Source organism: Phyllostomus hastatus, unplaced genomic scaffold (assembly GCF_019186645.2).
Source record: "Phyllostomus hastatus isolate PE091 unplaced genomic scaffold, TTU_PhHast_1.1 phas_contig_16, whole genome shotgun sequence".
NCBI lineage: Eukaryota > Metazoa > Chordata > Mammalia > Chiroptera > Phyllostomidae > Phyllostomus > Phyllostomus hastatus.
In genome coordinates, this window is record NW_025333643.1 from 4,005,048 (window position 1) to 4,019,081 (window position 14,034).

The 14,034-nt window shown below is 42.0% G+C and overlaps 1 protein-coding gene across 10 annotated transcripts in view; it reads right to left on the reverse strand.

Moving 5' to 3' along the window:
- ATG7 (autophagy related 7) overlaps positions 1-14,034 on the reverse strand; it is a 379,417-nt gene that overhangs the window by 269,060 nt on the left and 96,323 nt on the right. Inside the window, exons 1-2 of one of the 10 annotated variants that reach the window (XM_045832072.1) lie at positions 7,442-7,504; positions 5,441-5,549 (exon numbers count right to left, since the gene is read on the reverse strand). The exons of 1 other annotated variant lie outside the window; for it this stretch is intronic. The gene's annotated coding sequence lies outside the window, so the exon portion shown is untranslated. 8 more of the 10 variants (XM_045832080.1, XM_045832081.1, XM_045832075.1 and 5 more) reach the window with 8 other exon arrangements.

The following is a 14,034-nucleotide window of genomic DNA, read 5'->3' on the forward strand; positions in this document are numbered from 1 at the left end:
GCGCCTTGTCATGCTGCAAATATGTCTTTGTGAACTAGTAAATGCAGTCTACACAAAACACTCTCACACATGTGTCAGCATCATTAAGCCTAGGCGAAGCTTCTTTGATATTTATTGAAGCTTGTACCATGTGGGAAGACTGCAAGAGCAGCATCTCTCATCCTAAATAGGCACGTGACCAGGCCTCTGATGGCTTCCTTCATTACCATCTTTTGGACCTTGGTGGCAGCCTCCCAGCTTCTCTAGTGCCACTCTGGTGGTCCCGCCACTCCCCACCTCTGATTTGATGCTGAAGAAACATTGAGCTGCTTCATACTCCTTTAACACACTTGCTGTCCTGCCTCCACAACCCTAAAAAAATAGCTCTCTCTGTCTAAAAGGTACTCCAGCACCCGTGACTGCCTGGGACTTTTCAAAATCCAGATTGTAGGTTATGTTATAGAAAACCTTCCTGGAGCAGCCTCTCTCTCTCTCTTTTCTCCTCTCATGCTCCTCCCATCAGCTATAGTTCATCACTTCTGTCTCTAAGCTACGTCTACATTTAGTAGTATTGTTCAACTCCTTGCTTATCATTCTGCCTCCATCCCATCCGTCTAATTGTAATGTCTACAAATACACATTCTGACTCATACTCCTTTCAATATACCTTAGTCCCTTGCAGAATGGCTCTCAAATGCTACTAATATGAATTCTGGAAGCCTTTTAAAATGCATTCTAGAACCCCAAGAGAATCAAGAGAGAAGAATAACCCAGGCTTCTGTGATTGAGAGAACAAACTCCAGAGTTATTACCATGGAATATGGAGGTTGGAATAAGAAGCCAAGAATAGATGCAGATAAGCCATATGGCCTGAAAGGTCTCTAAACCTATTACTTATGTATTTATTTTTTTAAGGACTAACATCTTAGAAGACAGGAAATAGGCATGTACAAAGCAATTCAAATGAAAACTTCCTCAACCAAATACAAAAATAATAAAGAATAAATATTTCTTCCTGACAGTAGTTAAGTTAAAAGCTTACATTCACAGTCTCAAAGTATCTCTCCACCAAAAAAAAAAAGTGTTAAATACAAAGGAAAGACAAAGTGACCCTTCAGTGACAAAATCTTACAGACACCATCATGATGAAGGGATCAAGGTTAACACCAACAGTAATGGAACAAATAGATACTGTGTGCTACCCAACAGAATGCACTGAAAAGGTCATATCAATGGTATTCAGCTGAAAATATATGACCTGAGTCTAATCAGGAGAAAATATCAGATAAATCCAAACTAAAAAATATTCTACAAAATGACTAGGATTGGCTGGCCTATAATCTTTAAAATTGTCAAGGTCTTAAAAGTCAAAGGAAGTCTAAAGACCCATTCCAGAGTGAAAGATTAGAAAAGACATGATGACTGGGGGCAGCACCTGAATCCTGGACGGATGGAATCCTACAAAGAATGTTATTGAGATGAAATCTGAATGGAGTTTCTGGGAGAAGGGTATATGGAAGGTCTTTGTCTTGTTTGTAAGGTTCCTGTAACTGCTCCAAAGTAAAATATTAAGAGTGCCTAACACACACCCAGCCTATGATATGTTCGTGGAAAAACAACATGATAGAAGTTAGAATAGTAATTATAGGGTGGAGTAGGGCTATTGAGTAGAAAGGATCATGAGGAAACCTCCTGGGAAGCTGTAAATATTCTACATACCCTGAGCTGGGTAGTGGTTATAAGGCATATACATATGTAAAAACTCATGAGCTGTTTACTTACATGAGTGCACTTTACTATATGTACATTATACCTAAACAAAAAAGTGTAACAGAAAACCCGATATTCAAGCTATACCAATCCTACAAAGAACCTCCAACAGTTAACAGATGATCCATTTAAACTTAGCTTTGGTGAAGAGAAATTCATTGCTCTAAACAAGAAGTTTAAATGAAATATCACTTCCACACATTTTTCTAGCATTTTGATATTAAAGATGCTAGAGAGGGAAGCATCTTGGCTTTGCTGCTTATAAAATTGGAATAGAAGTGCTTCCTAGAGCCTGCCCAACTGTTCTCCCTCCATGGGGGACCAATAGAATTGGGCACAGTAAATATTAAGCCAGTGTAGGATTTCTGAAATGAGGAATTGGCAAAATAAATAAATAAATAGCAATCAGAGATTAAAAAACAAAAACAAAAACAAAATCCATCTCTAGGAAAACTAGACCCTTAGAGAGGGCAGAAAAACAGACCAGCCTGACTATACTAAAAAAAGAAATTCTCGCTATAATTTTTCCATGTGTGTTATTGGGTTTTTGTTTGCTTGGGGAAGGCAGGGGAGTTTTGAATGGTTCAGAGAAAAAATGCTAAAAGCTAAGGTAGTTGGGAGCCTGGTTTTCAGTCAGACAAACCCAATTTTGAGTGCCAGCTCCACCTCTCACTGGCAGAGTAGCCTTGGGCAGGTAATGTCATCTCCCATGCTTCGATTTCCTCATCTGCAAAATAAGGATAATTACACCCAACCCAGGAGGTTGTTGGAAGGGCTAAATACGAATGTGTGTGATGTACGCCATGGTGCCTAGCATACAGCCAGCAGTCAATAACAGTAGCTGCTATTAGTTTTTCTTGTCAACCCCCCCAACCCCATACACAACAGTACCTAATTAATGTGGCTGACATTCCCCATGCTCACTAAATTCTGCTTCACAACACACCTCATATGAGTCTCACCTCCCTTCACTGTAGTCACAGCTGAGGTTTAATTAAAATGAAATGGATGGTCTCTTGCTATGGATTAAGGGGACAATTTCTAAGGTGGAGTACCCAACCTGGACCACATGTGGCCCAGGATGGCTATGAATGCAGCCCAACACAAAATCATAAATTTACTTAAAACATTACTTAGTTTTATACTAAATTTTATTACTTAGACATGTACATTTTCTACATTAGTGATCACAAATTTGGGACCTGCTTGACAATTTTGAAAGATTATCGAAAGCGCTGCTGCATAATTAGGGTCATTATGAGAGGACTTTTTTGCATATCTGTGGTGGCAGATACCACAAAAATTATGCATGGACATTTTTGGGGGCTCATCAGTTTTTGTTAGTGTTTGTGTATCTAATGTGTAGCCCAAGACGACTCTTCTTCCAGTGTGGCCCAGAGATGCCAAAAGGTTGGACACCTCTATTCTTTGGGGTTAGGAGCACTGTGTTCAATTTCTCTGAGGCCACGTGGAGCCATTCACTTAGCAGAAGAGCCAGAATAACCACAATTTGGCCTGGAAGCAGCTTCTCTGGGCCAAAATGGAGCATATGAAGCAGGCTTCTGTTCTCATTTTCCCAGCTGTGGGGCTGTGAGCTCTGGCAGTCATTAAAATAAGCACCAAACCACATGACCAACTCCCACTGACAAACAGTGTGTGTTCTTAGCTGCTGTTGGGTAAAAAGGAGGTGGAGAAGGCCCGAAGTGGGAGAGGCCCCATCTGACATATGGAGCCAATGCACGTTCTGCCGGCTAATGATGCTCGTGCAACTTCATGAGTTTTGGAAATAATTCACAAGGCTGGTAAAGAAAGGGATTTAAAAAGTCTTCCATTCCAAAAGGAGAGGGGGATGTTCCAAACTTAGAAGATTAGGCTTTACAGGAAAATTAAAACTCAGGACTCCTTTGGGGGAATCAGCTGGATACAGAAGCCTCAATTCCTTTTAAAAATTGCATTAAAGTCAGGATGCCCCTGAGCCAAACTGATGTCTCCGCAAGAACACGAAGTCATCCAAAATGGCTTTTTTGCGACTGTACTGTTAGGTGGTAACAGATGTCATATAAGCCGGCAAGATAACTGCTATTACAGATGAGTTGTCCTCTCACGTCCATGTGAACCACCTACCCCTACAGAATCGACATTTGTTTCTTCAGAAGGTCAGTCAGTCACCTCCATAGTGTTCAAGCTATAACCTGCATTCTCACTGGTTACTTCTGGGAGTTGTTTTTCTTATCTTTTCTTTTCCTTCTGTTGTAATAACCCGAACCTTCACAAATAATCTGCTTTTATCCAGCCTTTTTTTAATATATATATTGTTGGTCAAGTACAGTTGCCTCCATTTTTCCCTCAGCCCCACCCATCCCCATCTCCCACTCTCAGTCCTACCCTGCTTTGGCTTTGTCCATGGGTCCTTTATACAAGTTCCTTGATGATCCTTCCCCTTTTCGCCCCATTATCCCCTTCCCCTGCCCCTCCGGTTACTGTCAGTTTGTTCTTTATTTCAATGTCTCTGGTTATATTTTGTTTGTTTATTTTGTTGATTAGGTTTTTTTTTTTAAGAATGGACACACCAGATACTAGCATTGTGGGGTGTAATGTGCCTATGAGGGAGTGAAAGTGAAAGCTGAAAAAATTTTGGAAAAAAGAGGAAAGGGACAAGAGAAGGATGATGGAGAACAGCATGTCTACTCTTGAGTCTTTTTTGTTACCTCCATCAATCAACAGACATGTTGGTCCCATTCTGTATGTGAGGGACACGCACCTGGATTCATCTGAATTGCTGGGCAGCCCCCATGTCAACCAATAACTAAAATCTGTGATAGTTTCCTAAAAGCTGGCTGAAAAATGAAGGCTTGCTTGAGAATAACAGTCTCTGTGGTTTTCATTTCTGGGGACATTTAAGGCGTCCTAGAAAACAGGAGAAGCGCTAAAAAGTTGGGACAAGCCAACACTTGATTTCAGATTTTCAAATACTTGGTTTCCGAAGATGAGAATAAGGATGAATTCTGTAACACACTGAACAAAGATCTCAGGAAAGGTGTTGTATGAGCCACTCTAGTCCACATGGCACCTTTGTATAATCAGAATATTGTACCCCTCAAGACATTTTACTTCCTTTTCTTAGGAAATTGTTATAATCGATTGATTAAGTTAGCTCTAGGCATTTTACCCTTGTCTGCCAAGAAACTGTCATTACAAAATTACATCCATGATGGCTATGAGCTAAACAGAAGCCCCTCAGATGTATGCGGCAGTCCTGAGTAAGAGCAAGAGGCCACTAAGGTTTCTTTAAGAACAAGGCATTACAGAGGACCTGCACTTCTGCCTTGACCACAGAAGAACAATAAACATGGGACACAGGATATCTGGACTTCAGCAAGGTCTCCAACAAGACTGCCCCAGATATCCTAGATGAAGATGTAGGAATTAAATACTAACATAATTAGAGGAATTAAGAACTGGCAAAATAATCTTATTCTAAAAAATGTTGGTTAAGGAATGAACTAATGTTAATAAGAAAATTTAATAAGAAAATAATGTCTTTGGCTCAGTCTTTGGTCTTGTCCAATTTATTTTTACAGTAGTCCCCCACATCCACTGTTCCATTTTTCAGTTTCAGTTACCAACGATCAACCACAGTCCAAAAATATTAACTTAAAACTTCCAGAACAATTCATAAGTTTTAAATTACACTTTGCTCTCTGAGTACGGTGATGAAATCTTGCACTGTCCAGCTCCATCCTGCCATGGTTGTTAATCATCCCTTTGTCCAGCATATCCACAATGTATATGCCACCCACCTGTTAGTTAAAAAAAAAACAATGAGCACGGGCTGGGAACCAAAGTGTCCCAGGTTAGATTCCCAGCCAGTGTACATGCCTGGGTTGCAGGCCATAACCCCCAGCAACCGTACACTGATGTTTCTCTCTCTCTCTCCCTTCCCTCCCTAAAAATAAATAAATAAAATCTTGAAAAAAAAAAAGACTTTATTTAAAAAAAAAAACAAAAACAACCCTTCAATGATCAAGGATTCTCAACTATTGATATCACCTGCTCTTCACATCAAACCACCAACATCATCATAGCTCAATGATCTAGGATTACCCAAAGCAGGTGATCCTCCTTCTGATGTAAAATCAGATCAATAGTATCCTAGTGGTAGCTTGCATCATTCACCTCACCATGTAGGCATCTTGAGATAACTCACATTATCTCAAGAAGAAGAGTGAGTACAGTAAGATATTTTGACAAAGAGGAAGACCACATTCACATAAATTATAATACATTGTTATAATTATTCTATTTTATTATTAGTTATTATTGTTAATTTCCTACTGTGCCTCATTTTTAAATTAAACTTCATTGCAAGTATATATGCACAGGAAAAAAATATATATATAGGTTTTGGTATTACCCACTGTTGCAGGCATTCACTGGGGTTCTCAGAATGTATCCCCCATGGATAAGGAGGGACTACTGTATTTTATTTACCTATATTAATGATTATTCATCAGTATTTACTAAGTATTTCATGTGTGCTGAACCTGTGTCAGGGGCTTACATCAGTAAAACAGACACATAAACAAATCTGTTCAATAAAGTACTGTTATTACATTTTATCAGTGACTTGGATAACACTATGCTTGCTAATCAACTCTACACATGACGTGATATTGGGACCTTGAGACCATAAGCCACTAAGGAGACAAAGCTTATCTTCCCAGTAGGGGTGCCCCTGCCCCATTTATATCACCCTGCTTGGCCCTGGGCAGATGACTAGTTAGCCAATGACGGATAGGATTCCTCAAGGGAGGGGTGACCTAAGACAGGCATGGTTGCAATAGGGCCCTCAGGGAAGGACTTGGGAGGCTACAGAAAAAGGGGGTGATGGACCCTCACCCCTCGGCTTTGACATAGCCTGAGTCCTTATTCTGTCTGCAAGAAGTCTTCTAATCTCTTGGCTGCCTTCCCCTGCCTGACTTAAGCCTGAAACAATGCCTGAGGGCAGTGCAGTCCAGGGCAGGAATGGGCGGTTCCCCCAGGGTAATCAGGCCTAAGAAAGAATGCATAATATCCTGTGAAACCTGTTTTGCTAAGAATGCCCTGAATTTTCTGATAAGGGTCCAAGCATGAAATAAGTTTATTTCCCAAAGTTTTATGACCCTTTAACTAACTGACCCTGACTCAGAATAACTAACTGGCCCTCATAGTTCTTTGTATGTTATCTATTGTTTGATCAGTACTGCCTGACAATGACTGATGAGCTTTACCTGTATTCCTGTGCAAATTGAACCCAATAAAAGCCCATTAAGGAACAGGTTCAAGTCCCTTCTCCTTTGAGAGATTGGCCACCCCTCCTCCCCAAGCAGATCATGTCTTGGTAGACTTATTCTCATCGGCAACAACCAGGAGGCTCTGCTGGACAAAGGTACCCTATACATGAAGCAGGAAGGAACAGGCAATATGAAGGGTAACAAAAATTCAGAACTAAAAAAGACTGTTACCACCTGGAATGACATGCCTATTTTAACAAGATTAAAATTTTCATAAAGGTAAATAAATATAGGATCATAAATCTCAGTCCAAAAAAATCTCACAATCAAACAACAGTGCAATCTGACACACTGGAAGCAGTACAATAGACAGAAGGGCATTGCTTCATAAGCCACATAGACCCAAGTTCAAATCCCACCTGTGGTATTTCTAGCCACACAAGTTTGCACAAGTCACTTAACTTCTCTGAGCCTGTTTCCCCACCTGTAAGACAGGACACCACATATAATACAGAATTATTGTGAGGATTCAATTAGAAAATGCATGTATCTGACACAAGATGCTCAAAAAGAAAACTACTGACTTCCAGTCAAAATGGAGGTATGGGTAGGCATGCTTTGCCTCCTTGCACAACCATAAGATCGATCACAACTAACCTCAAAATAAAAAATACCCAGAACTGCCAGAAAATCAACCTGCATGGAAGTCCGACAACCAAGAATGTAAAGAAGCCATATACATCCAGATGATTAGGAGGGGCAAAGACAGGGAGCCCAAGTGGAGAGGATGCACTATGGTGCAGCAAGGAGCCTGTTTAAAGGGCCTGCACAGTTCTAAAACATACCCAAACCACCCATTCTGGGAACCACCACCAGGACAACAGCTAGAGGGGCGCCAGTCACATACAGAAAGTGGGTGAAGTGACTGGAAACAGGGCAAGAGCAGAGCAAGTCTCCAGCAGCCAGGCAGCTGCATTGTCCCCTCTCCGACCCCATCCCCCACATATAGTGCCACGAAGTGGTGAAGCAGGTTGCCCCACTCTGGTGATTAACATGTGCACCATGAAAAGGCATCAAAGTTACTATATCTAATACACAGAAACAAACACAGGGAGGCTGCCTAATTGAGGAGACAAAGAATTATGGCTCAAATGAAAGAACAGAACAAAACCCCCCCAAAAGAACAAAACAAAATGGAGATAGCCAACCTGTCAGATGGAGTTCAAAACACCGGTGATAAGGATGCTCAGAGAATTCATTGAGTATAGCAAAAGTATAAGGGAAGAAATGAAGGCTACACTATATGAAATAAAAATCCACACGGAACCAACAGGGAAAGGGAGGAAGCAGGGATTCAAATCAATGATTTGAAACATAAGGAAAAAATAGCAGTCAACCAGGACATAATGAAGAAACATAAATTCAAAAATATGGGGAGAGAATAGGAAGGCTCTGGGACATCTCCCAAACTGCCAACACCCGAATCATAGGGATGCCAGAAAGAGAAGAGGAAAAGCAAGAAATTAAAAATTTATTTGAAAAAAATAATGAAAACTTCCCTAATTTGGTGAAGGAAATAGAAATAGACATACAAGTCCAGGAAGCACAGAGAATCCCAAACAAGCTGGACCCAAAGAGGACCACACCAAGAAACATCATTAAAATGCCAAAGGTTAAAGAGTGAACCTTAAAAGCAGCAAGAGAAAAGCAGTTGGCTACCTACAAAGGAGTTCCCATAAGACTATCAGCTGATTTCTCAAAAGAAACTTTGCAGGCTAAAAGGGACTGGCAAGAAGTATTCAAAGTGATGAAAAACAAGGACCTACAGCCTAGATTACTCTATCCAGCAAAGCTATCATTTAGAATGGAAGGACAGAAAAAGTGCTTCCCAGAGAAGATAAAGCTAAAGGAGTTCATCATCACCAAGTCCTTAATATATGAAACATTAAAGGGACTTATTTAAGAAAAAGAAAATCAGCTCTGGCTAGTGTGGCTCAGTGGATTGAGTGCCAGCCTGAGAACCAAAGGGTCACAGGGCACATGCCTGGGTTACAGGCCAGGTCCACAGTAGGGGGTGCTCGAGAGGCAACCACACACTGATGTTTCTCTCCCTTTCTTTCTCCCTCCCTTCCCCTCTCTCTAAAAATAAATAAAATTTTTTTAAAGAAAAAGATCAAAACTATGAACATTAAAATGATCACAAACTCACAACTATCAACAACGAATGTAAAAAACAAAAAGCAAACAACCAGAACAGGAACAGAGTCATAGATATGGAGATGGTCTGGAGGGTTATCAGTGGGGAGGGGCAAAAGGAAGAGGAAGAATGGGGGAAAACGTACAGGGAATAAGAATAAATGGTAGGTACAAAATAGACAGGGGGATGTTAAGAATAGTATAGGAAATGAAGCCAAAGAACTGATATGCATGACCCATGGACATAAACTAAGGGGAGGATTGCTAGAGGGAAGGGGGGTACTGGGCAGAGTGGGGCAAAGGGGGAAAGTTGGGATAACTAATAGCATAAACAATAAAGTATACTTTTAAAAAAGTAAAACTATTATTATCAACAAAAAGTGTGTCAAAGCCATTGGGGTTTCATTTAGTTATTCCTTTAAATAACGTTCATATTATATACTAGTCCCTGTGCTGTATTTCAGGATTCAAGGGCAAAAAAAGCTATGGTCCCTGCCTTTAAGGATTTAATAGTTTTGAGGGTTAGACAGACCAGGAGTGACAGTATAGAAATTTGTGGGTAAAACCAGTAAAGTACAGTGTGATGTTTGTACACAGTGTTATAGGAGAAGAAAGGAGGGATATCTAGATTAGACTGAAGAAACAGGGATCTCTATTTGCGTAGCAAAGACCTGTATTTTAGAAAGGGCACAATCACCAGTGAGGGCCATACTGCTAAGGCAAGGCAGGAATATAGGCAGGAAGTGAGATGAGCAATGGGAGAAGAAATGAAGATGTGTCAAGAGATATCAAGGAAGTAGAATCTGTAGAACTGTGATGACAGCCTGGGCTGGGAAGGGGAGAGGGAGTGATGGTATGAGAGGAAAAAGTCTGTGATGACTCCCTGGGTTCTGTTTTGAATGACTAAATGGAAAAAGGAGAATGAATGAGACTAAAAAATGGAGAAAGAATCACAGGTCTGGTGGGAAGATGCTGGGATTAAATTTGAACTTTTTGAGATTCAGAGCTGGCACTCAGGAGAGATCTGAGTAGGCTCAAGATACAGAGCACAGAGGGGATCATTGGCACATAAGCTGGAATTGAAGCTGTGGGTAAAAAGCACAGGCAGAGCCTTGGAGCAAGCTAGCATTTAAGGGACAAAAAGAGGAAAAGAGCCCACAATAGAATGTGAGGGGGAAATGACGAGAGAGATACTCCAAAGCAGGAGTGGCTTTCATACGTGAATGAATATCAGCAATATCAGATGTGCTGAGACTTCAAAAGATAAGTAATGAAGTTTTCAGGAGTTCTGGCAATACAGAGATCTGATGAGTGGGGAGAGTCAAAGGCAAGGTTAGGAGGCTGGGAGAGGAAGGAAAATGTGAAAGATGAGGAGGTGGGCAAGAGAGCTGCCCATGAACACACGAGAAGCACTGAACAATGCACAGTGCTGACAGTGCGACAGTGTCAAGGGCATGATATGTCTGCCTACAATGAAGCCAGGCAGAACCTTAGGTCACCTCAAGAAAAAAAAGTCCTGCTCTGTATGATCAGACTCCTAGAGGAAAGAGGATTTCCTTTCTACACCACACAATGAGAGACTGGTAAACAGGAGCAAGTTCAAAAGAGGGTAATCAGAACAACAGGACTGGATGGACCAAGACCAAGTGAATAGATTGTTATCCAGTCTGCCAAGACCATAAAGATGCATATTATCTACTTGGTAACAAAGTAGCACCTACTTATTCTCCCTTGAATCACAACTGGGCTTTACTTACATTGAGAACAATGTAAGATTTGGGAGGTAGAGAAGAGGAGGATATTTGTGAACTTCACTCAGATATGGGTAAAGTTGGAGGACAGAAGCAATCTGAGAGAAGGCAGGAATAATCAATCAGGGAATGCTAATCAAAGAACCCTATTATTATTACCACACAGTGGATTCATTCTCCCCCAGCCCAAAATTCTGATTCCTACCTCCCTCCTCTCTCCGGTGTAGGGTCACTCAATCAGTTACCAGTTCAGCAAATCGCACTTCCTTTATCTTTCAAATCCACCCACCCTTCTCCCTCTCCACAGCCACTGCCTTGATTCCGGCCTCCTTCAGTCACCTAGATCCACAGCAACAATGGCCTGAGTGGTGCCCCTGCTGGTCCCACCCTGTTCATTATAATCACCACCGTGCTACCAGGGTAATTTAAAACAGGTGAGAGCATGGCACACCATTTAAAACTCTTCAGTGCCTCACTCTCTACCACCACACTTGCAAAATAAAGCCCGCACTTCTCAGCATGGCAATATTAACTGTTACAGTTATTATTTACAACCTACCAATGCCAAGTGAATAACAAACATCATCTTATTTAATTCTCACAGTAACCCTGGAAAAGTTTATATTGTATTCCTCCTTTTCACAGATGAGGAAACTGAAACTTAGAAAGAGTGACTTGCCCAAGGTCACAAAACTAGTTCAGTGGCAAAGCTAGTATTGGTACAGAAGTATTTTATATTCCAAAGTGTGTTCTTAACATGCTATTACTCACAAGGCCCGTCATGATCTGCCTCCTGCTTGCCTTATCAGTCACCTCTTATCCAACAACTCCACACTCCAACTCAGGTGAACTCCTACTACCTGTAGGTCATACACTGTCACTCATATTCTTTTGCTCCCAATGTCTGCAGTATCTCCCCACCTCTTAGCCTCTTCACCTGTTTAATCCTGCTCATCCTTTAGGACTTAGATAAAGCAACAGATCCTCAGAGAAGGCTTCTCTGATGCCTGAGCCTAACTTAGGAATACCCTAAATTCTCCAGCATACCCCTACAATAGCTTCATACAACAGTGCTGCTATCTCCTTGAATTAAAAAAAGTAATAATTCCTTAAGGACAAGGATGTGTATCTTACTCATTTTGGTATTTCCAGCTTGCAGAGCAGTGTCAAGCACATAGTGGAAGCTCAATACATACTCCTGCTTATTCTCTATTATGAGAAGCTGGCTGGGAACAGAAGGACCTTGTGGCTGAATGAGAGCCCTATATTCAAGTTCTTAAAGGGTTTCAAAATTATGTCACATGAGGGGTAGGGAAGAGTTGTCCAAGAAAAATGGAGGTGGAATGAGATGTTCTAGGCAGCAGAAGCAGCAGGAGTGAAGGGCTACAAGTGAGACACAGCGTGTGAGCAGTTTAGTAAGACTTGAGCACAGAGCTGGGAGATGGGGAAGCAATTAGGCAAAATGGACTTCACAAGTATGGCTGTTTCTTCAATCCGGTTTTTACTCACATATCACCTCCTCAGAGAAAAGCTTCCTCTTCTTCCCCCCCATTACTCTGTTGTTGGTTTTTTAGTAGCATCTATCAGGATCTGACAGACCTACCACTCATTAAAAATATTGTATTATTGACTATCGCCACAACTGCTGCCACCACAATCAAGAAGGCCCATGAAACATTTATTTTACTGCTATATCACCAAGGCTTACAACAGTGCCTGACACATAAAATTCTCAGTTGTTGTGAAGTTTACTGTGGGTAAAAAAAATCAAGTGTGCTTAGCCTGGAGAAGAGCTGGGAAGAGGAAGACGAACTAGCAGCATTCAAACATGTGTAAGCAATAAAGTGGAAGTGAGATCCTTGAGAGCCTGAAGGGACGGGCTGAAATTACTGGGTAACCGCTTTCAGTTTAACTTACGACTTTTAAGAGTCAGAGCCAGGAAAAGACCAAACAGAAGTAGCCAGAAGTAGTGAGCTTCTGTCACTTAAGAAATGTAACCAGTAGGGGTGTCAGAGAAGAAATCCAAGTATTTCGTGGGAAAGGGAATATGGGACCCAAGGGTCCCACATTGGCAGCCAGATATGCCTGGTTTCTGTTGCACTCTTTTTTTCTTAATTAGTCGCCACGGTTTAAAAAAAATCAAGAGACTGCCTGCGTGCGAGCACAGGCGCAAACACACCCACACTGCAGCTTTAGTTTCATTTCTCCAACATCGCCCATGTTAGTATTGTGCCCAGAAAACTCAATTCAGTAAAAATAAAACTTTGACTCTATTTATGTATGGCATGGAAATATTCTCACACCTACATTCACCTTACCTGACTAACATTAAAGTTTGCAGCCCTTGGACCAAAACGAAGAATCAGAAATCGTAGCTTAGAAAAGCCTAATGTAACGTCATCGCTTCACAAATAACGTTATTAGCACTCCCATTTTACAGATGAGGGAAGAAGGCTCAGAAAGAGGGGGTGAGGTGCCAGTCACACAGCAGCAAATCGGGGCAAAGCCAGGACGAGCATCTGGCGTCTGAGCTCCTGTGTCCCTCCGACACCAGACATTCCCAGCACTCTCCGTCGGAGGACAGAAGGGGCTGACTTAGGAAATTAGAAGGAGCTTCCTAGTCAGAAGACCCGCGTCTAAACCAGGCGGAGACTTAGCTGGAGAAAGAGGGTGAGAGCGAGTCAGTTACTCCCTGACGGACGGAGGATCCTGAGACGCCCTCTGACCTTCGCCCTCAACGCCGAATTCGCCCCTTGACGCCAGGCCTCCAAGACCAACCCCGCAGAACCCCAGGACTCCCTCACCAGCGCGGCTCACCTACCGCCGCTCAACTTCCGGCAACCACGGCGTCGTCCTCAAAGCGCACCCCGATGACGCAACGCGTCCCCGCCCTCCTCTGCTTTGGGTTAGTGGTGCGCAGGCGCACACGGAGCTGCGGGCCAGCCTGGTAAACGAGACCCTAGCACCTGGCTGAGTGGGAGGTACTTGATTCGTAGGGAAGGCGGGGCATCTGGAGGTGGGAGAGGCACCCTGGTGAGAGCTTATCTGGAGAGACTTTCCCTTAT